Source organism: Saccopteryx leptura, chromosome 3 (genome assembly GCF_036850995.1).
Source record: "Saccopteryx leptura isolate mSacLep1 chromosome 3, mSacLep1_pri_phased_curated, whole genome shotgun sequence".
Taxonomy (NCBI): domain Eukaryota; kingdom Metazoa; phylum Chordata; class Mammalia; order Chiroptera; family Emballonuridae; genus Saccopteryx; species Saccopteryx leptura.
Genome location: NC_089505.1, coordinates 211,384,554 through 211,408,510, shown reverse-complemented (window position 1 = coordinate 211,408,510; position 23,957 = coordinate 211,384,554).

Genomic DNA, 23,957 nt, shown 5'->3' with positions numbered 1-23,957 from the left:
ATGCAACTCCAGCCCAATTCTCCTCATCCTCCAAAGAGGAGCTGAAAACACCAACTCCTGCTGCCAGGCTCAAGCCCCTGGCTGCCGCCGCCTTCTGCTCCGCAGACCTTGCAGCTCTGGACCCGGCCTCAGTTTCAGCCTCAGCCTCAGCCGCGGCCTCCCGCCGCTGCTGGCTCTCCACAACATTCAGGGCAATCTGCAACTCACGAACCTGTGATTCCTCCTCCAGCAGCTGCTCCATTTCCAGGCGAATCTCGCAAGCCTGGTCAGCCTTCTCCTCCAGCACTTCCTCCAGCTCCAGGGTCAGCATCTCTTTCTCCTGCATTTGCTCCAGCTCCTTCCACTGCTTGGTTTGCAGGTGCCAGGCAGCCTCTTCCACAGAGCTCTCAGTTTCCTCACACATGGCTGTAAAAGTCAGCCAGCCTACGGTCCCCAAAAGGACAGCCATGGGGAACCCTAACACTAGCCAGTCCTCTACTCCACCACTCAAAGGCTCCTTGCTGATCTGTATCGAATCCTGCCGACTATGCCAAATGTAAAGCCAGCAGCCACAGCCAGGACCACCATCACAGCAGCCTAGCCCATGCAGGTTCGCATTGGATTCGGACAGTCGGTAAAGAAACAATGGAGCCAAAAACTGGTGGGCCATAGTCTTTAATTCTAGCTTGCACCCGGCGGGCAAGTAAAAATATACACTGGGCTCCAAAACCCACTCACATTCAGTGCTCACAAAGCCACTGACTTATCCGAGTTTCCTAGAATCAAAGGTTTCTAGCTCACCAACCTTATTCTCCTCAGTTCCCCATCTCCTTCCTTATCCCAGATACAAACTCTACACAAACTGGCATCTCACTCAGTACTCCGGCATCTTGGCTGCTTCTCCTGGCCACATGGCCTCTTTCCGCTGCTCTCTGCTCTGCTCCCTCTGCTCTCTCATGGTAATCATCTAGGAACCAAGAGCGCAAGCTCCTATTGTGCCCCTATTTTATAGTGTAGCTTTACAACCTCTAATCCAATATACAAAATAGGGAAGTCTCTAATACAAAGTCACTTCTCTGAGGCATGATTGGATTGTACCACCCCACATCAAAAAGGGTGGGAAAGGCTTAATCCCAAAACCAAGCCCCAGGCTACAAGGATTCTCAACACACATTAATATCACCTGGGCGATGGCCTCATGTGGGCAGGGCCATCTTTAACAAAGTGAGCATAATATATTTTATCTGCCCAACAGGCTTGTTAAGCCAGTAGCCGCAGCCACCATTACAGCCACCTGGCCCATACAGGTTCGCATTTTATTCAAACAGATTGTAATAAAACAACAAAGCCAAGAACTGGTAGGCCGTTACCCTTTGTTGGGCAGATAAAATGTATTATGCTCACTTTGTTAAAGATGGAGGCCAACGCCCAGGTGATATTAATGTGTGTTGAGAATCCTTGTAGCCTGGGGCTTGGTTTTGGGATTAAGCCTTTCCCACCCTTTTTGATGTGGGGCGGTACAATCCAATCATGCCTCAGAGAAGTGACTTTGTACTAGAGACTTCCCTATTTTGTATATTAGATTAGAGGTTGTGAAGCTACACTATAAAATAGGGGCAGAATGGGGGCTTGCCCGCTCTTGGTTCCTGAGATTGTCATTAGAGGAGAGAGCAGAGAAAGGCCATATGGAGGAGGCCAGGAGAAGCAGCCAAGATGGTGGAGTGCTGAGTGAGATGCCAGTTTGTGTAGAGTTTGTAACTGGGATAAGGAAGGAGATGGGGAACAGAAGTGAATAAGTCTGGTGAGCTAGAAACCTTTGATTCTAGGAAACTCGGATAAGTCAGTAGCTTTGTGAGCACTGAATGTGACTGGGTTTTGGAGCCCAGTGTGTATTTTTACTTGCCCGCCGGGTGCAAGCTAGAATTAAAGACTATGGCCCACCAGTTTGTGGCTCCGTTGTTTCTTTACTGACTGTCCGAATCCAATGTGAACCTGCATGGGCTGGGCTGCTGTGAAGATGGCCCTGGCTGCTGGCTTTACACCCTTTTAATTCTAGCTCGCACCCAGTGGGTGAGAAAATACACACAGTGGGAAAACATTTCCCTTTCAATTCAGGGCTCCCATAGCCACTGACTTATCTGAGTTTCCTAGAATCAAAGGTTTCTACCTCACCAGCCTTATTCACCTCTGTTCCTCATCTGCTTCTCTCTGCACAAACTCTGCACAAACTGACTTCTTCAGCACTCCACCATCTTGGCTGCCTCTCCTAGCAATACTAATTTCAGGAACCAAGCAAGATAAAGCCCCCAGTCTGCCCCATTTTATAGTGTAGAAATCAAAACATTTAAGCCTATATACAAATAAGGCTGTCTCTGATACAAAGCCACTTATCTGAGTCATAAATGGGATTCCTCATAAGAATGCTCCACCCCACATTATGCAATAGAGAAGGGTGTGGGGAAAAGCTTAGCTTTTTAAAAGATCTTAGTATTAAAAGAGGAGGAAAGGCTTAGTCTTAAAACTAAGCCTTAGGTTGTAATGACTTTTCCAGTTTACAGCCTGTCCCCCACACCCAATGCAAACTATAAGCGAAGAAACATATACATCATATTTGCAAAGTTATTTGACCCACAGGGTTCAAACCAGTGACCCCATATACCAGCTGGTGACTTCAGGTTTCAAATTGGTGTTCTCATTGTTTGTGGTTGACGCTCTATCCACTGCCCCACCACCAGTCAAGCTCTAATGTAAAGAATATTCTCTCTCTGGTACTGGGAGGGTACCTTTCACATGGGAAATTTTAGGAGCTACTTTTAGGTAAAAGGGCAGGTCAGAGAGCCCTTGCTGCATCTTTTGTTTCTCAAGTGCCTTCAGCTCAAAATCAGTATACTGTTCCAGAGTGGCATGTTTTGGGGTAGCATATTCTACACCTCTCAAACTCTGCTGTAGGGGAGGCAAAATTTTACTTTTATTCTCTTAGAGTTTTTTGCTGGGCCTGAGAATTCAATTGACATGAGAGAAATTAACAAAAGAAAGCACACAAATTTATATACAGTACTGTAAGGTTGGTGGGCAAAGCCAAGCAAGTTCACACTGGATTCCAGCAGACGGTAGAGAAAGTTCAGAGCCAGAAAGTGTGGGGCCATACTTGTTTATTGGAGGTTTGCAAAGACAGGAGAGCAAAGAACAAAAGGGAAGAGCTAATAAACAAAGGAAAATCTGCTATTTGCAGTAAGGGCAAGTGTGGGTCAAATAAGTTTGCAAATATGATGTGTATGTTTGCTCACTTACAGTTTGTATTGGGTGTGGGGAACAGGCTGAAAGCCAGAAAAGTCTTTACAGCCTAAGGCTTAGTGTTAAGACTAAGCCTTTTCCACCCTTTTAATACTAAGATCTTCTCAACACTAAGTTTTTCCCCACACCTTGACTGTTGCATGATGTGGGGTGGTACACTCTTATGAAGAATCCCATTTATGCCTCAGATAAGTGGCTTTGTAACAGAGACCTCCTTATTTGTATACTGGCTTAAAGGCTTTACATTCTACTACACTATAAAATAAATGTGACCAGGGGCTCTCTCTCTGGGTTCCTGAAAATAACATTGCAGAGGAGAAGCAGCCAAGATGGCAGAGTGCTGAAAGAGAAGCCAGTTTGTGCAGAGGTAAGGAGATAGGGAACAGTGGTAAAGAAGGTTGGTGAGGTAGAAACCTTTTGTAAGGCCAGTAGCCATAACCACCATCACAGCTGAGTGGCCCATGCAGGTTCACATTAGATTCAGACAGATGGTAATGAAACAACAAAGCCAAGAACTGGTGGGCCATCAGCTTTAATCCTAGCTTGCACCCGGCGAGCAAAAAATACACATAGTTGGAAAACGCTTCCCTTTCCATTTAGGGCTCCCAAAGCCACTGACTTATCTGAGTTTCCTAGAATCAAAGGTTTCTAACCTCACCAGCCTTATTCATCTCTGTTCCTGTTGGGCAACTAAAATATATTATGCTCACTTTGTTAAAGATGCGCTGCCCACATGGAAGCTGTCACCCAGGTGATATTAATGTGTGTTGGGGGGTGGGCTGTGGGCAGGCAGGATCTTTGTAGCCTGGGGCTTGGTTTTAGGACTAAGCCTTTCCCACCCCTTTTGATGTGGGGTGGTACAATCCAATTATGCCTCAGATAAGTGACTTTGTATCAGAGACTTTCTTATTTTGTATATTGGATTAAAGGTTTTAATTTCTACACTATACAATGGGGGCAGAATGGGAGCTTGCTCTCTCGGATCCTGAGATTAGCATTAGAGAGCAGAGAAAGGCCATGTGGAGGAGGCCAGGAGAAGCAGCCAAGATGGTGGAGTGTTGAATGAGAAGCCAGTTAGTGCAGAGTTTGTGCAGGGAGAAGGAAGGAGATGGGAAACAGAGGTGAATAAGTCTGGTGAGCTAGAAAACTTTGATTCTAGGAAACTCGGATAAGTCACTATCTTCGTGAGCACTGAATATGAGTGGGTTTTGGAGCCCTGTGTGTGTTTTTACTTGCCCGCCAGGTGCAAGCTAGAATTAAAGATGATGGCCCACCAGTTTTTGGCTCTGTTGTTTCCTTACCGACTGTCCGAATCCAATGCGAACCTGCATGGGCCAGGCGGCTGTGATGGTGCTGCACCACTGGCTTCACAGTTCCCCATCTTTTTCTTTCTGCACAAACTGCACAAACTGGCTTTTCCTTCAGCACTCTGCCATCTTGGCTGGTTCTCCTCTCCTCCACATGGCCTTTATCTGCTCTCCTCTCTAATACTAATCTCAGGAACCGAGAGAGCAAGCTTCCAGTCTGCTCCACTTTATAGTGTAGAAATCCAAACCTTTAATCCAATACACAAACAAGGAAGTATCTGATACAAAGTCACTTATCTGAGTTATAATGGGATTTCTCATGAGAGTGCACCACCCCACATCATGCAATCAGTCAAAGGTATGGGGAAAAGCTAATCTTAAAACTAAGTCTTAGGCTATAACGACCCAGCCTGCTTCCAGCATGTCCCCCACACCCAATACAAGCTATAAGTGAGCAAACATATGATATATCATATTTACAAACTTATTTGACCAACACCTTTGATTCTAGGAATACTTGGATGAGTCAGTGGCTTTGGGAGCCCTGAATGAAAAGGGAAGTGTCTTCCCACTGTGTGTATTTTCTTGCCTGCTGGGTGCGAGCTAGAATTAAAGGTAATGGCCCACCTGTTCTTGGCTTTGTCTATCTGAACCAAATGTGAACCTGCATGGGCCAGGCAGCTGTGATGGTGGCCGTGGCTACTGGCTTTATAGCAAGGGAGCAAGGAAAACCGCACCTCATGGTGTCAGCAGAACAATCTGGGAGAATTGCCACCCAGGGGAAATACCCATAGCCTTATACAGGCTATGCACATGTGCCTCTGCCATGTGCTCATGCACTAGTCAAGCAAAGTGCTTGCTGCTGGTTAACCAGCAAGCAAGTCTACCACAGTTGCACACATATAGTTTTTTTTAAAGACTCTTTATTGATTTTACAGAGGAAGGGAGCAAGAAGTATCAACTCATAGTTGCTTCACTTTAGTTGTTCATTGATTTATTGTCATATGTAGCTTGACTGGGCAAGCCCAGGACTTAGCACCAACGACCTCAGTGTTCCAGGTCCACACTTTATCCACTGCACCACCACAGGTCAGGATATAGTAAGTCTTTATGAGGGCTCCACTTGCCATGTGCCCTTGTAAAGAAAGGAAGGATCAAAGAAGCAGAGTTGAACATTTACATACTGATTTGGACAAAGAGTAGTAAATTGGGAAAAGGTAACATGACAAAAGGGCTTGGGTTAGGTCAATAATGGTGAAGTGGCTAGGAAGATAAGGGTTAGTCTAACAAGATTTGTCTGTTAAACCAACATTTTTTTTTTTTTTTTTTTTTTACTTTGATTCCCTGTGGGAGACAGGCTGTAAACTGACAAAGTTTTTATAGCCCAGGGCTTAGTTTAAGACTAAACTATTCCCCACACCCTTTTGAGACTAAACTCTTTCCCACAAGCTTTTAAGCAGGGGTCCCTAAACTATGGCCTGCGGGCCACATGCGGCCCCCTGAGGCCATTTATCAGGCCCCTGTCGCACTTCCGGAAGGGGCACCTCTTTCATTGGTGGTCAGTGTGCATAGGGATTTGTTTATAGTTTTTTTATAGTCCGGCCCTCCAACGGTCTGAGGGACAGTGAACTGGCCCCCTGTGTAAAAAGTTTGGGGACCCCTGCTTTTAAGGGTACAATCTTTCCACACCCTTTTAAGACTAAGATCTTCCCCACACCCTTGACTGTTGCATGGTGGGGGGTGGTGCATCTTATCAAAATTCCTGTGTATGCCTCAGAGGTGTGACTTTATATCAGAGACTTATTTGCATACGGCGCTGCACTATATAATAAAGCAGATGGGGGAGGAGGGCTTTGCTTTTGCAAGCTATGGGTTGTGTAGAGACCTCCCAATCCCATCCTTTTTCTCTTTGAGTCTATCTCTTCATTCCGCACCATTCTCACTCAGGACCTGGACAATTACTAGCTGTGTTGGTTAGCGGCAATTCCCCATCCTTGTTAAAATGTTAATTCCTTTTTCTAAATGAAGGCATCTTCTATATGGAAGGTTAAACTGCCTGTTCGTCAAATAAGTTTTTAAATATTGTATGACCAGAAGCCACCATCATGGCCATTCACATGCAGGTTCCCATTGGATTCAGGCAGACGGTAAAGAAATGGTGGAGTCAAAGGATGGTGGGACATTCTGTTTATTGGTGTCTCACCAAGACAGGCAAACCACAAGAGAAGACAAGGGAGAAGTAGAAAACCTACTTTTCCCATGAAGGGCAAGGGATCAGGGAGGCCCCTGCAATGGTGATAGCAGGAACCAAGAGTGAGCAAGCTCCCAATCTGCCCCACTTTATAGTATAGAAATCAAAACCTTTTAATCCAATATACAAACAAGGAAGTCTCTGATACAAAGTCACTTATCTGAGGCATAATGGGATTCCTCATGAGAGTGCACCACCCACATCATGCAACGGTCAAGGGTGTAGGGAAAAGCTTAGTCTTAAAACTAAGCCTCAAGCTATAACAACCTGGCCTGCTTACAGCCTTTCCCCCAGACACAATGCAAACTATAAGTGAACAAATATATATATGTGTGTGTGTGTGTGTGTATATATATATATATATATATATATGTATATATATATATATATATCAATTTACAAACTTATTTGACCAACATTCCACCCCTTTTGCTCACTTCACAATCTAAACCACAGGTATCTTCCATGATGGTCACTGTGCAACGAGTGGGGTACATTGCATAAACAGAAACAGTACCAACTACAGCAATAGGATTAACAAATCAAAAGCTATGGGCAAAATGAGAGAGCTGTCAGCAGCACCAAGAGAGGCAAATATTTTCCCTCTGGGAGAATACAGGCCAGAGTTTTGTCTGCAGACAGCACCATAGCTGGTACCAGAGGCCGCCCTGAGTGGGCATACCAAACCTTATTGGCCAATACACCAGCATCTGCTGGTTCTATGTGTGGTAAAATAGGAAAACTCATTATTGGCCATAAAGAAATTACAAAGGTGCCCTTCATAATGCTGTCCCCCTGAGCACTCAAGGGATAATACATTTTTATCTTAGGTGGCCAGGTGCTGGTTGCCCAAGGAGTCAACTGGAGGGCCACCTCTAGCCCCTTTCCCCATGGTGCCAACAGTCCAGGGCCAAGTCCATCAGAGCCATTGTCCTTTAAGAAGGGCTGTTGGGGCAGGCAAGAGCACATTGTTCTGCTGTCCAAAACCTGGCTTGAGTAAAATGTCCTTGGTGCGTATCTGCAACTGAATGAGGACAGCTGCCTGATGCAGGAGGGCCTCTACTGGAGCTGGGCTCCTCCATCGAGGTCTCTCATTCAAAATCCGGAGTACTGTCCATAAGTGATGTGTCCATCAGTAAGGGAGTTGGTGTCCCCTCCTGTCGCAGTCCCTGCTTAAAGAGTCCATTATACCGCTCAGTGATACCAGCAACCTGGGGGTGGTAGGGAACATTGTACTTCCAGTCAACCCCCAGCTTTTGAGCCCATTGCCTCACCATTGAACCAGTGAAATGGGTACCATTGTCACTTTCAAGGACCAGCGGTTGCCCGTATGCAGCACTCAGGTTGTCCAGAGCCTGTATGACTGCCCTCTGGTCAGGGTTACGGGCAGGGTAAGCAATAAGCAGACCGGTGGCAGTATCTACCCAAATGACTGCATACTGGTACCCTTCTGACTTTGGTAAGGGTCCAATGATGTCTATCTACCATCGTGTCAGTGGAACATTACCCCTCTGGACCTGTCCAGGTGACACCAGTGGTCTCCGAGGGTGCTCCTTGGAACATTGTTCACAGTCTGCAAGTACCTCTGCATAGGACACAGGCAAGTTCCACGCCTTAACTGTAGCCCACATAATTTTCTGTCCCACATGGAGCAGGCACCAGTGGAGCCACTGCACCACATCACCTGCAGGTGCAGTCTCCAACCATCGCACCCTTGCCTACGTATCTGCCTCACCATTCCCAGGATGGGCTAGAGGGGCATGCCCCAAGACACGATATACTGTCACTTGCTTCTGGTGTCCTATTTCCCATAAGTCCTGCTATTGATACATGGCCTGACCCCATAGTGGATGGTGCATTACCATCCACTGGTTAATGTGCCAAGTAGCAATTCAAAGGGTCCATGATAGACAGCCCAGCTGTCAGTAGAGATCACCAGAGGTGAAGGTTTATTATGGGCTACTAGCCAAACAGCTCTTAATTCTGCCCATTGGCTGCTTTGGCCTGTACCCATGTCCATCCAAATAGTCTCAGTGGCTGGATGGAAGGCTATAGCCATCCATTTGGCAGGTTGCCCCATGCTGGAACCATCAGTATACCAGGCAGCCTCAGGGATGGGCACCCGCCCCTCCTGGTAGGAACTGACTTCAGGTTCTGCCTCCTGGGCTCCAGCTGCACGTGACTCTAAGGTCACATAGGTGACTGGACCCAAGACTTCCTGCAGTTCTGCCCTCAATGGGCTGGTGCTAAGAGCACAGTGTTGTTGCAGGTAGGCACCCCATTTGGCCAGGGTGGACATTTGGGCATACCACTATGTGGTTTGGTCGCCTGATCTCTCACCCATCCTGCAATAGGGTATGTTGTCTTTGATAGAATCAATCAGAGTCTGAAAGACCAGTTTAACAGGCTTTAATGAAAGGAAACCTGCCTGTTTGTCTCATAAGGGAGAGCAGCCCCACTTACAGACCCAGACCACATTTTTAAGGGCTAGGTTTAGGGAATAGGAAGGATAGTGGGGCATTTGCTGATTGGCTGTCGCTATCGCTGGGTGCAGAACTGCTTTTCACCAATTATGGATGTTGGTGCATTTTCAATAGTCAACAGTTTCAACTGTCCATGACTTCATCGGACATTCCTTTGTGGTTGGTCATCTGCCACAAGCCCTGAAACAAAACTCATGCTGGCAGGGTTAAAGAAATGAAACCTAAGATTCTCGACTATTTGATATATTTATATAAAAAGGAAAGAGAATAATTCCTAGAGAGGCTCAAGGAAAGGGGATGAAGGTCATCATCTTCTGTCACTTCTTCCTGCTGAGTAGGGGCGGTGAAGGGTTATGGCCTCTCTAAGGATTACTCTCAGTGGGGAGTAGAGAGGTGCAGTGATGGCTTCCTGCTGGGTAAGGGTATATTTACAGGGGTCCAGATTTTTCTGTTTCACAAGGGCAGGTTTCAGGGTTGGTGTGTAGGGTTAGGTAGATTTCTCCAATTTTCTGATTGGCAGATGCCTGCATGCAGTTCTGTAAGAAACTAATGAACAAACATAAGAGGCAGGGTCCAAAATCTAGAAAAATAAATAGGAAAGTGAGTGGACCAATGAAAGGCAATAGCCAAGACACCCAGTTTGTGTAAAATCACTGGTTCCATGACTCGTCTTGTTTTTCATGAATTCGCTGGGCTCGTTTCTTTAATTTGATTGCTGCATCTCTAACTAGTCCTGACTGATTAAGGTAAAAGCAACACTCTTCTCCTAGAAAGACACAAATACTTCTTTTTCCTGCCGTTAAGAGATCAAGTCCTTGGTGGTTTTTTAGCAAGATGGCAGCGAGGGAATCAATTTGATTCTGGAGTTTTACTAGGGTGGAGGCAATTTCTTCCAGGGAGTTTTGGAGATTTTCAGAGAGAGAGATAGGGCAGTGGCCAGTTCCTCTGCCCCTAGACCTACTCCTGTAGAGATTCCTAAAGCGACAAGAAGAAGGATTACCTGTACAGCTCGTTTTGTCCTTAGATTGATGGGTAGTGTACTAGGAATTGAAAGAGGCTCATGGAGTGGGATTAGGTTGATATTTAGGATGACATAGATTAGGGTACAGGTTTCTGTCTAATTAGTAGGGAGACACATATAGGTGTTGATCCCACACGAGTAGAAAGCCCCTGATTGGGTGAGGTAGGCTGAGAGGTGAATAGAGAATAGAAGGACAAGGGTCAGTTTTGTTTCTCTGTTTCTGAGCTCCAGATGGTCAAGGTGGAGGAAAAAGCCACCCCAATAAGTGGAGAGATATGAGTAGAGGATTGTTTTGAGCATTTTAAGGTGGTTGAAGCTGTTGAGGAAAGCCAGGGATAGAGTTGGTTCGTGGGATAGGAGTATTTATGAGATTGAGCCGTAAGGGTATGGGGTCCTGTGAATCAAACGGGATTAGAAAATAATCCATTTGCTTCTGGAGAGACTTGCTAGTTAACTCAATGGTTCTGATGGTCTTTTGGAAATTTGATAGTTATTGTGGTGTTGCAGAGGTTAGAAGGGTGGTGACCCACTGGAACAGTACCTTGAGCAGTAAAGCATAAAGAGGCAGGTGAAAGCAGGGGGGTATTCAGGGTGACTGGTCCCCGAGCAGGGGGAATTTGGGGTTTTAATTTTTCGAGCTGGGGATGTAAAGCCAGAGGCCAGGGCTGGAGCCACCATCAAAGCAGCCCAGCCCATGCCCTTGCAGGTTCGCATTGGATTCGGACAGTCGGTAAGGAAACAATGGAGCCACAAACTGGTGGGCCATAGTCTTTAATCCTAGCTTGCACCCGGCGGACAAGTAAAAATACACACTGGGCTCCGAAACCCACTCACATTCAGTGCTCACAAAGCCACTGACTTATCCGAGTTTCCTAGAATCAAAGGTTTCTAGCTCACCAGCCTTATTCTCTTCAGTTCCCCATCTCTTTCCTTCTCCAGCGTCAAACTGCACAAACTGGCCTCTCACTCAACACTCCACCATCTTGGCTGCTTCTCCTGGCCTACTCCATGTGGCCTCCTTCTGCTGCTGGCTCTACTCTCTCCTCTAATGATAATCTCAGGAATCAAGTGGGCAAGCTCCCGTTCTACCCCTATTTTATAGTGTAGATTCAAAACCCTTAATCCAATATACAAAATAGGGAAGTCTCTAATACAAAGTCACTTTCTGAGGCATGATTGGATTGTACCACCCCACATCAAAAAGGGTAGGAAAGGCTTAATCCCAAAACCAAGCCCCAGGCTACAATGATCCTGCCTGCCCCCAACACACATTAATATCACCTGGGCAACAGCCTCCACGTGGGCAACGTTATCTTTTACAAAGTGAGCATAATACATTTTATCTGCCCAACAGGGGATAATAGCTTATTTGCTCGGTTGGTGGTTGAAGTGGAATAATTCCCTATAAGAATGTCGGTTCTCTCAAAAAAGAAAGCCCCATTTTGGGTTTGGTATATGAGAACTGTCCATAGAAGGTGGGTGCTGTTGTTTGGGATGGAAGGGCAGAGTAGGCTGAGGAGGACATAGACATACACATCCATCAATTAACTGCATAGGAAGAATTAGCTTTAATTAAAAGTCTTTGAGTGAGGTTAAGAGAGTGTTCTATATATGTGGCCTCTAGGAGAGAGGAGATGGGGGCAGCATATGTGGTGCCCAGTAAGAGAGAAAGTAGAACTGGTGTTAGGAGATCAAGAACTGGGGGCATGGTGGTTGGGCTTAGGGGTGATTAAGAGGAAGAGAAGAGGAAATTGAAAAGTCGCTGTTTCTTTTGGAGATAATTCAAGTAGAGAACCTTGCCAGGCCAAGTCCCACATCCAGTTGAGGAGTCTGTCAATTTCACTGGAGTGAGGCCTAAATTAGGAGAGTTCCTCAGAGGCCTGAAGAAAGAAGTAGAAGAATCTAGCAAGGTGGTCATTGGCAGTTGCCTGTTGTGAGTGCCTGCTGGACTGGGCGGTATGGCAGGATATGGCCTCTTGGAGGAGCATTATGAGATGGACTGGTCTGGTTCTTCTGGATAGGGGAACATATGGAGATTTTGAGAGATAGAGGACCTGTGGGGGTAGAGGTGTAGGTTTTAGGGGTATTGGTGGGATAAGGCTTAATGTGGGAGAGGTGAGTCCAGTGTGAGTCTCCTTCCACTTTGATGTTGGTAGGGGTGGACAGGATAACAGTATGGGGCCCTGTCCAGGTAGGCTGGAGAGGGGATTTCCCTCATGTCCTCTTGTAGACCTGGTCCCCAGGGAGGATTGATAAGTGTGAGTTCATGGTTGGAAAGGGCTGTGGAAGGAGCTTGTCAAGCTGGGAATAGTAGGTTTAGTATAGCTTGTTTGCTCAATTTGCAGCTGAGATGGGGGTAATCTCTTATGAGAGTGCTGGCCCTCTCAAAGAAGCTGGCCCCTTTCTGAATCTTGTACATAAGAGTGGTATGAAGGAGATAGTATTATTAAGAGGAATAGGAAGAGTTGAGTAAGCTGAAGATGACATGGACAGACATATCCAGCAGTTGGCTGCATAGGAGGAGTTAGTCTTGATTACGAGATTTTAATTAAGATTAAGAGAGCTTTCTAGATGAGAGGATTCCAAGAGGGATGGTATGCGGGCAGAGTATGCCTTTAAGGGTAAGGAGATAAGAAAGAATAGAGCAAGCTGAAATCTCCATCCTGTCTGTTGTCAGGGGGTAATCATATTTACTCATGGCTCAGGCTGTTCTTCTGGTATTTTAATTAGTCTGTTCTTGGTGGGCCCTAAGGGGGAGCAAGTGTATCTAGATGATGATTCAGGTTGACTGGAAGGGTCATTCGTAGGCATGTGTGGAGATGGAGCTTTTGGGGTTTTGTTTTGTTTTGTTTTAACCTGGAGACATGAAACTGGGGGCCTTTCCCTGGAGTTTTGCAGCCACAGGGGTGATGAGGAGAACCTTGGGATTCACTATGCTGGCTGGTAGAGGTAAATTTATAACAGATTGGGCAAATCTGGCTGGCTGAGAAGCAGTAATAGAAACAACTCTGAGGGTGGGAAGTGAAAGGAGAGAGAGGCTCTGAATTTGGACAGTAGGTTCTGGCCTAAAATAGGCATAGGGCATCGAGGCAGGAAGAGAAAAGAGTGTGCAGAGGAGACACCATGTATTAGACAAGGCAGTGGATCCATGGCCAATAGGGAGGAAATAAGACCATCAACACCCACAACAGATCTTTAAGGCATGAGAAGGACCCAAATATTTGGGCAAGGCAGAGTAAGTGAACCCTGTGTCTATAAGAAATGAGATTGGCTTACCTGCTACTTGGATGGCTACCCTAGGCTCTTTGATGGTGATGTGAGATGGGGTCGACAACCCTGGGCACCTTCAGTTATCAGTGTCAAGTGCCAGCAAAGTTAGGGCACAGGTGGCTGGGGCAGGGCTAGACGAGACTGAACCCTCCCTTAGAGGAGTGAGGGGGCAGTCTACCTTCCCATTTCCCTTTTTCCCACAGTAAGGACAAGGCCTTGGTGAGGGCTGAGGAGCTGGACAGGCTTTTGCCCAATGACTTTTCTTTCTACACTTGAAGCAGGACTCTGGTGGAGTTTTACGAGGCCCCTTAGAGGTGTTGGAGACTCTAAGAGCAGCCTCCAAGAACTGGTATTTTGCCTGATCTCCTTTGGGCTGTCTGCCTTCTCCTGTTCCTCTCTGTTATTATAGGCCTTAAAAGACATGCTCAGGAGATCTCGTTGAGAGGTTTGACTAAGAGAGCAAAATTGAAAATCCAGTGTCTAAAGAAGCCTGTTAGATGAAGGAAAGAAAGAATTTGATCCATGGTGGTAGGTGGTTGGAGACTGCAAAGGGTCTGAGTCCAATCTAGGGTGAGACCTCAGGTGGTGGGGGTTAAGCCAATGCTTAGATAGACTAAGGACTGAGAGTGAAGTTGAGCCTTAGCAGAGAAGACATAATATCCTTTCATGGCAAGGAATTTAAGAATCAATCGGAGTCCGAAAGACCAGTGTAACAGGCTTTAATGAAAGGAAACCTGCCAGGCTGTCTCGTAAGGGAGAGAGCAGTGGCTACAGTCTTTAGGCCACTTTTTCAGGGTAAGGATAGAAAAGTAAGAAGGGTGGTGGTGTATCTCCTTGAGGCAGGCAGGGAGGGGCTGCAGAGGAGTAGGCCATCTACATATTGTAAGAGAGTACTAGTTTTTTGGGTTTTTTTTCTTTGTATTTTTCTGAAGTTGGAAATGGGGAGGCAGTCAGACAGACTCCTGCATGCGCCCCACCAGGATTCACCCGCATGCCCACCAGGGGTCAATGCTCCACCCATCTGGGGCATTGCTCTGTTATAACCAGAGCCATTCTAGCGCCTGAGGCAGAGGCCATGGAGCCATCCTCAGCACCCGGGCCAACCTTGCTCCAATGGAGCCCTAGCTGCAGGAGGAGAAGAGAGAGGAAGGAGAGGGGAGGGAGCGGAGAAGCAGATGGGCGCTTCTCCTGTGTGCCCTGGCCGGGAATCGAACCCAGGACTCCTGCATGCCAGGCTGATGCTCTACCACTGAGCCAACCAGCCAGGGCCTTTGGTTTTTGTGTTTTTTTTACAGAGACAGAGAGAAAGAGTCAGAGAGAGGGATAGACAGACAAGAACGGAGAGATGAGAAGCATCAATCATTAGTTTTTCATTGCGTGTTGCAACACCTTAATTGTTCATTGATGAGAGTAATAGTTTTGAGATTGCATGCTGCTAAATCCTGAGCTAGTGCCTTCCCAAACAGGTGTGGGCTGTTTCTGAACCCCTGGGGTAAGACAGTCCACATAAGTTGCTGGGCTGCTTTAGTGTTTGGGTCAGTCCAAGTAAAGGCAAACAGAAAGTAAGAATCAGGGTATAGAGGAATGATAAAGAAGGCATCCTTGAGGTCTAGGACTGTGAAGTGAGTGGTGTCTGAAGGAATGTGTGACAGTAATGTGTAAGGATTAGGGACTACTGGATGGAGGGGAACTACCACCTCATTCATTGGGCCTAAGTCTTGTACAAGGCAATAAGCCCTGAAAGTTTTCGAACAGGAAGGATGGGGGTATTGCAGGGAGAATCCATGGAGATGAGTAAGTCTTGATTTAAGAGGTGGGTAATTATTGGTTTAAAGCCTTAGAAACAGACACAGTTACACATTAAACAAAGACTTCACATATAAATTATAAATTAAGGAATTTAAATGAGCGTGCTTTACTTGTTTCAATTAAAATTATACTAGAGATATTTTCTGACAGAGACAAAACAGATTACTTACTCACACAGCTCAATAGACAACTCTGCCTTTTCAAGCTTCTTGAGATGGCAGGGAGTTGTTAGCATAGAGGGGAGGAAGAGAGGAAGCAGACGGATGGATAGCATGAACAGCTGGATGGAAAGAAGGAAGATCAGAATCTGCAGGAGGAGAAGAAGGAGGTTGAGGTGCTGGTGATGGCATCACATGATTAGAGGAGTCAAAAATATTAAAGCTTAGAGGAGAGTTGGAGAAGGACAGGGGAGAAGAGGTTTTTGCTAAAAGTATTTGGTAGGTCAAGCAAGAGGAACAGAGGGAGAGTCGAGATTGGAAAAAAAAGAAAGCCTGTACATAGGGAATTTCTGAGGCCTTCGCAGTCTGGTGGCAGAAACTGTCTAGGTCCTGAAGAATGTTTATGGTAAATGTGCCATTTTCTGGTCAATGGGAGTCATTATCAAGTTTATATTGGGGCCAGGCTGTATTGCAGAAGAAGAGGTCTAAGAGACTGAGTTTAACGAGATTTTTAAGAGTAGCCTCAGAGGGTCATAATTGGGAGGAGCCCATACTGGGCAAGCAACAAGGGAGGGGACAGGCATCCTTGTCCTGATCCCTTATGGTAGAGAAAAAATGAGAGACAAGAGACCGTCGATCATCACCAAAGGTCTCGAGCCCAGAAGGTCCAAAGACCGTGAGTGACCTGACTAAGCACCTAGATTTCTGAGAAAATGAGAGACAGGACAGGCCACTTAAATGAGAGTCCTCCCAAAGCATGACCCTGGGCTGGGGATGGATGAGAGGCACAAGGACCTACCAAGGATAGGAAGACCTCAGAAAATTCCCTACCTCTGGTCCAGCAGGGGTTCAGGACAGGGTCAGACCGCCGGCCAATTAACCTACAATTACACATCCAAACAGAATCAGGGAGTAAGCCCGGGACGAGCTGCTGCTGCCCATTGCTTCCCTGGTTGTAAGTTTGGATGGCAAAGAGGGATTGTCCAGGCAGTTAGTACCCTGTCCTGGGTTTTGGCACCAAATGATAGAATCAATTGGAGTCTGAAAGACCAGTTTAACAGGCTTTAATGAAAGAAAACCTGCCAGGCTGTCTCATAAGGGAGAGCAGCCCCACTTACAGACCCAGACCACGTTTTAAGGGCTAGGTTTAGGGAATAGGAAGGGTAGTGAGGCATTTGCTGATTGGCTGTCACTATCGCTGGGTGCAGAACTGCTTTTTTTTTTTTTTTTTTTATAATTACAGACATCATGTTCTTTTTTTTTTTTTTTAATTAATTTTTTATAGAGACAGTGAGTCAGAGAGAGGGATAGACAGGGACAGACAGACAGGAATGGAGAGAGATGAGAAGCATCAATCATTAGTTTTTCATTGCGCGTTGCAACACCTTAGTTGTTCATTGATTGCTTTCTCATATGTGCCTTGACCGCGGGCTTTCAGCAGACCAAGTAACCCCTTGCTGGAGCCAGCGACCTTGAGTTCAAGCTGGTGGGCTTTTGCTCAAACCAGATGAGCTCAAGCTGGCGACCTCGGGGTCTTGAACCCGGGTCCTCTGCATCCCAGTCCGACGCTCTATCCACTGCGCCACCGCCTGGTCAGGCCAGAACTGCTTTTCACCAATTATGGATGTTGGTTCATTTTCAATCATCAGCAGTTTCAACTGTCCATGACTTCATCGGACATTCCTTTGTGGTTGGTCACCTGCCGCAAGCCCTGAAATGAAACTCATGCTGGCAGGGTTAAAGAAATGAAACCTGAGAGTCTTGACTGTAACTGGTGTTGTGGTTGTAATGCTCTCAGTGGCCAGGAGGGCAGCATACACAGCTGCCAGCTGCTTCTCCACTAATGAGTAATGAACTTCAGCACCTTTCCACAATTGGGACCAAAACCCAATAGGTTGCCGTAAGTGCTCTGTTCGTTGCCACAAGCCCCATCCAAACTGCTCCAAGGTTACATGAACATCCAGCTCACCGGGCCTGGCAGGATCGAACACATTCAAGGCCTGTGCCACCTTGAAAGCTCTCTTAGCTGCTGCAAATAAACCTTGCGCCTGCTCAGTTCAATCCCAATGAACCCCCTTCCGAATAAGGTTGTACAAGGGGCATAGTAACTGAGCCAAATGGGGTATAAATGCTTGCCAATACCCCAACACACCTTAAAATTCTTGTAACTGTTTTACTGTAGTGGGCACGGAGTACGCTTGGATCTTATCTATAATTGTGTCAGGGATAACTTTTGTCTTACCCGACCAGACAACTCCCAAGAATTTAACAGATAAGCCAGGTCCTTGTAATTTGTTCTCATTGACTGCCCAGCCACATGCTTTCAAATGGAATAGCAGGGTAGGGACTGCTTGCTCCAATTCTGGAAGAGAATCACTAGTTAGCATAATATCAATATAATGGTATACGTGAACTGCCTCTGCCTGTTTCCATTTAGCCAGGTCAGCAGCCACCAGCCCATGGCACAAGGTGGGGTTATGCAAATAGCCCTGGGGTAATACTTTAAAGCAGTGCTCCCCAACCCCTGGGCCACGGACCGGTACTGGTCCATGGGCCATTTGGTACCGGTCTGCAGAGAAGGAATAAATAACTTACATTATTTCCATTTTATTCATATTTAAGTCTGAACAATGTTTTATTTTTTAAAAATGACCAGATTCCCTCTCTTACATTCGTCTAAGACTCACTGTTGATGCTTGTCTCAGTCATGTGATACATTTATCTGTCCCACCCTAAAGGCCAGTCTGTGAAAATATTTTCTGACATTAAACCGGTCCATGGCCCAAAAAAGTTTGGGGACCACTGCTTTAAAGGTCCATTGTCTCCCTTCCCAACTGAATGCAAATTGGTTTTGACTCTCTGCAGCTATATTAATAGAGAGAAAAGCATTGGCCAAGTCTGCCACAAAGTGGTATGTCCCCAGCTCATGGCTTAGCCGATCCATCATATTAGCTATTGAGGGAACAGCAACATGCAAAGGGGGAACAACTTTATTAAGTTCCCTGTAATCTACTGTCATTCTCCTGGTTCTGTCTGGTTTGCGCACAGGCCATACTGGTGAGTTGTAAAGACTGTGTGCTGGCCGGATGATCCCCACCTTTTCTAGTTCGAGGATTGTCCCTGTGACTTCTACATAACCACCTGGCAGGCAGTACTGCTTGGTGTTAGTCACATGCTGAGGGACAGGTAATTGCAAAGGGGAATGTGATGCGTGTCCCTACAACACTGCCTTCACAACCCAGATCTGCAGCCGGAACTCCCCAGCTGTAGTTTCCAATCACAGTCCTTGCTAGACATCTACCCCCAAAATATATTCAGGAATAGGAGATAAATACACCTTCAATGGCTTAGGAGGCAGTCTTCCTATTTCCAATGGAATAGTTAATGGCTTCACTTGAACAGTTTGACCCCCATAACCATCAATGGCCACTGGGGTCCCAGCAAACCGCTCTGGGTTCCCATAGAGGAAAGAACATTCTGCACCTGTATCCACCAAGGCCAACACCCATTGTACATGGGAAGGAGACCAGTGGATTGCCAGTTCCACATGTGGCCTTTGGTCCCCACCCATCCCCATTAGATGGGTCCCTCGGCCCTTTTCCTATTCAAACTGGTACAATGGGTCTTGGGAGTTCCCCTCTCCCTCGGCCGTCTCTATCATATAATCTTGTAACCAAGCTGCCCGTGCACCAAACGTTTTATTGGTAGCTATTGGGGCCTTTCATCTCAGTGGCTGAAACTTCTGTTCTGGTTTAAGCTGCCGCCAAAGCTCCAAAAGAATTTTATTAGACTGGCCATCCAATTTCCCCTTATCTGCTCCAACAGCAATCAAATCTACCCACATCTGTGTTTGGGTAACCTTTATAGGCCCGTTTCCCTTATTAGTTGGGGGGGGCAACATAGGCAGCAGCCCTCACTGCTTTATGATCCCAAGTGGCCTTCAGCTCTCTTGAATCTGCTACCATCTGTATAACTGCATTGATGGGCTGCCCCACATAGGGGCCCAAGATAGCCACAAGTGACCCAAAAAGGGCTGACAGGGCACTATCTGTAAGAATGAGATGGCACTCGAACACCAGGTGTGCAGGCTTTATTAGAGGAGAAAGACCTGCCGCGGCACTTCTCCAGGAGAAGGGCACCAAAACAGACTCTGAGGCAAAATTTTATAGGGTAGGGGAGGGCTTTCAGCAAGTGTGCGTTGAGCCAGCAGTTCTGGTATGCTCCCTTCTGCAGTTTTACGATTTCGGCTTCCTGGAACACTTCTCCTTGGGGCGGTCGACCAGCTTCCTAGAACTTTTCTGCTTCAGGGGCGATAGTAAGTAAGCAAGGGTGGGGTCAGATAGACAAGTGGAACAGCAAAAGGGCAGTTGGAAGTCCTGGTAAACTCATGTATCTATCATTTCTCAACTCTGTGGTATGATAAAAAAGGAAAAGAGGTGAGGGGAAGAAAAGGGTATGAGGTTCAGGAAGGAGGTTTGTCTCAGACTGGCCATCTTCTGGAGCTACTTCCTGCTGTTATCCCTATTGGGGGCCTCCTTTGTGGACCTCCTCCTGGGGCAGTTGGAGTAGGGGTCGTAAAAGCATTTGATTGTAGGTAATTCTGGAGATTTCTCTCATTCGGGCCTGTAGAAACTTGATAAAAAAGGGGCAAGCATTAAAATTAGGCACAGAATTAGGATTGGTTCTATAATTGGTGCTAGCATGGAGAACAAGGGATTTTCCCACTGTTGTTTGGAGTAGGGGTCAGTACCTACCCAGCCACTGCAGATTCATTCTTGAAGCTTTTGGAGAGAGTTGATATTCTCCTTGACCAGGCCAGACTCATTGATGTAGTAGTAAAAAGAGACGAGTAAAAAGAGATGAGTACTGCCCTTCTCTGCTGTTTGTAGATCTAAAGCCCTTTGGTTTTGTAGGGCGACTTGAGCTATGGAGGTCAGTTGTCTTTGGAGGGAGGCTAGAGAGGTGGCTGAATTATCAAGGGCCTGTTCTAGGTCTGCCTTTAGTTGGTTAGTAGTCCATATACTATGGCCCAGGCCAGCCCCAACTATTCCTATAGCCACTATAGTAGTGGCAAGGGTAAGGCCAAGGAGGACTGGGAGAAAGGCAGCCGTTTATTCCTGCTTGTTCTCAGCTGGTTTGAAAATTCTTCCTCTCCATAATAGGTTAGTTGTGGTGCAACTATTACCGGGACACAAGGGAGGGGGGAAAAGGCATTCACGGTTTTTAGAATAGTTCTATTGCACCAGAGTGAGTTCCATTAGGGCTGGTTAGAGAAGTTTTAATTGGGATAGTCTTATTACATGGTGGGGTGGGCCGATTAGTGTAGCAGACATTCAATGTTGAAGTGGGGTCTTCTAGGAAGAGAGGAACTCCAGAGAGAAAAAAAGGGTCTTGAGTTTTGGTGGTGTTGGGAGTGGGTATGGTAAAGAAACTGTGGTGATGGAATGCTTGTTTAAAAAGGTACAGAGAAAGCAGTGAGAAGTGTTGTATACAGAACTCAGGTTGAGAACTTGGATGCCCTGTTTGATGAGTCCTAGCCATGAGAAAGGTCGGGAGTAGGGGTTAGATGCTTGTGTTTTAAGTTTACCCTCATGGGTAAGGATAGAATTAGTTAGCTCCTCTAGAAGTTTTGTAGGAGATTTTTCCCTTACCCATTGTCAGTTTAAAAAAAGTAATCCAGAGGGGTTCTGCGATGATGAGGATTGGAAGATAGAAGCTGTTATGCCTGTCTCCCAAAATGGGGCCCAGGGGTCATTTATAGTGAAATTGAAATAGTCTGTAGAGGGAAGGTGTGAGAATTTGCAGCTAGTGGTTATGGCCTCTTTGGGTCCCCCAAGGCATGCCCCCAAGGGTCCAGATTTCCTGGCAGAGCAGTAAGGTTTGCTTTGTAGGTGAGGAAAACATAAGGTAGGATTTGAGGGAGTAGATTTTTGCAGGGATTGGAGAATTTGTAATAGAATTGGGACAGTTATGGAAGATTGACACCTTGCATGGGAACAATCTGCAGTTCCAACTGTATGTGGAGGTTGTGGTGAATATGAAGACCCAACAGTTTCATTTATGAAGAATCTCCAGACATGCTGTTGGCCATAGGATTGGGAGCAAGAGAATGATAGAAGAGTGTAGAGAGCTAAGCTGACTTGGTACAGAAGTGGGCTCATTCCTCTGGAATAGAGGAGAGTTTGAGAGTTAGATGGTACCATGTAGGGTGGACAGGGGGGGATAGGATTTAGGAGGTTTGCTAATTAGGGTTTGATATGAGAGAGGTGAGTCCAGTGGGTTTATTCTCCTTCTATTTTAACCAGGCTGTGGGTAGTACTCAGGAGGTACTGTGTGGGGTCCCGTCCCAAACCTGGTTTGTAGTGGTGTTTTTCCACAGGTCTCTTTATGGCCTGGTCCTCCAGGCAGAAGGGAAAAGTGTGTTTTAGTTGTGGGGAAAGGTTGGAGTAGTAGTTTGTTGACCTCAGCGTGTAGGTTCGTTCACATGTGAGCCAGGGCAGGAAAGTAGAACCCTATAGCCGGACCAGATGGTGTAAGGGGACTAGAGTCTAAGACAAAGGGTTTACCATACATTATCTCAAAGGGGCTTAGGTTTAATAGTTTCCTAGGCATAGCTCAAATTCTCATGAGGGCTAAGGGAAGAAGCTGGGGTCAAGGTAGGTGTAGTTCCAGGATGAGTTTTGTAAGATGATTTTTGAGGACCTGATTTGCTCGTTCAACCTCCCCTGAGGACTGAGGATGGTATGGAATGTGTAACTGCCATTTGAGTCCTAGGTAGAATGAGAGAGATTGGGTGATGTGAGAAATGAAGGCAGGCCATTGTCAGATTGAAGCACAGAAGGGAGACCAAATTGGGGAATAATGTGTTCAGTTAGGATGGTGGCAACAGTGCCAGCATCTTCCTGTTTAGTGGAGAATACCTCAGTCCATCCTGAAAAGGTATCTACTATGGTGAGAAGGTATTTGAATCCCTTGTGCTTGGGCATATGGGTGAAGTCTATTTGCCAATTTGGGGCTGGTAGTTGTCTCCAAGCTTGGTGGGCAGGGAAAGATTTGGGATGTATTCCTCCCTATGAGGTGCAAAGAGAACAGATGTGGCAGGATGAGATTAGGCATGTAAGGGTGGCAGAAATACTGTTGCCCCTGAGGAAGGAGGAGATGTAGATTAGAAGAGGTTGATAGCCTATGTGGAAAGACTCATGTATGGACTGTAAGATAGTCACAGTCTGGGATTGCAGAAGGAGGAGTTTACCATCCTTGAGAAACCATTTCTTCTTTTGTGGGAGAGAGGAGTAGATAGTTTTCTCCTTAGTGGAATACTGTGGAGTAGGCGTGGTGAGGAAGTAAATTTGTGAGTCAGGAGACGGGGCTGCAACCTTCCTGGCTACCTGATCGGCTGAGTTATTTCCAGTGGATATAGGAGAGGTGCTCTTCTGATGTCCCTTACAATGAATAATGGCTGCTTGTTTGGGAAGTAGAGCTGCATTTAAAAGATTTTGTATGTATGTGTGGTTTTGGAGGGGATCGTCTTTGGTAGTAAGGAATCCACACTCCCTCCAAATAGCTGCAGCTGAGTGAAGAATATGATAGCAATATTTTGAATCTGTGTAAATGTTAGCCATTTTGTTAGAACTGAGAGTCAGTGCTCTTGTAAGAGCTATAAGTTCAGCCTGTTGTGAGGTTGTACCCTGTGGTAGAGATTGAGCTTTGAGGATGAGGTGTTGGTTGGTGATGATTGCATAGCCTGCCTGAGTGGACTGTTGTCTGGTCTTAAGTGCGCTCCCATCAATGAAGAGAGTGACATCTGGATTGGGAAGAGGTGTAGAAGAGAGGTGAGGGAAGGGGGTAGCAAAATCTGTGAGAGTTTCGATGCAACAATGTGCTGGGGGTAAGAAGGAGGTAGGTAAGAGTGTTGCCGGATTCAGATCAGAACAGGGCTGGAAAGAGAATTCAGAAGTTTCAAGAAAAATGATATGAACTTGTTGTAATCGAGAGGGTGATAAATGAGCTAAGGCCTTATGAGTAATAAGGTCCTGTAGGTTGTGAGGAGATTTGATGATGACCTTTTGTCCTAATGAGAGCTTTATGCTCTCAAGGGTTAACAGGGTGGTAGCTGCCAGAGCTGTGAGGCAGGGTGCCCATCCCTTACAAGTGGGGTCTAGCTGTTTAGAGAGATAGGCAACTGGTGCAAAGGAGGGTCCCTTTTGATGTCGAAGGACTCCAAGGGCAAGCCCTTGTTTTTCTGTAACATAGAGTATAAATTCTGAGTTTAAGTCTGGAAGCTGTAGGGCAGGTGCTTGAAGGAGAGCCTGTTTGAGTTTGGTAAAGGGTGTTTGTATTGGGAATTTAGGATCTAGGGGTTTGGTGAGGTTCCCTTTTGTGGCC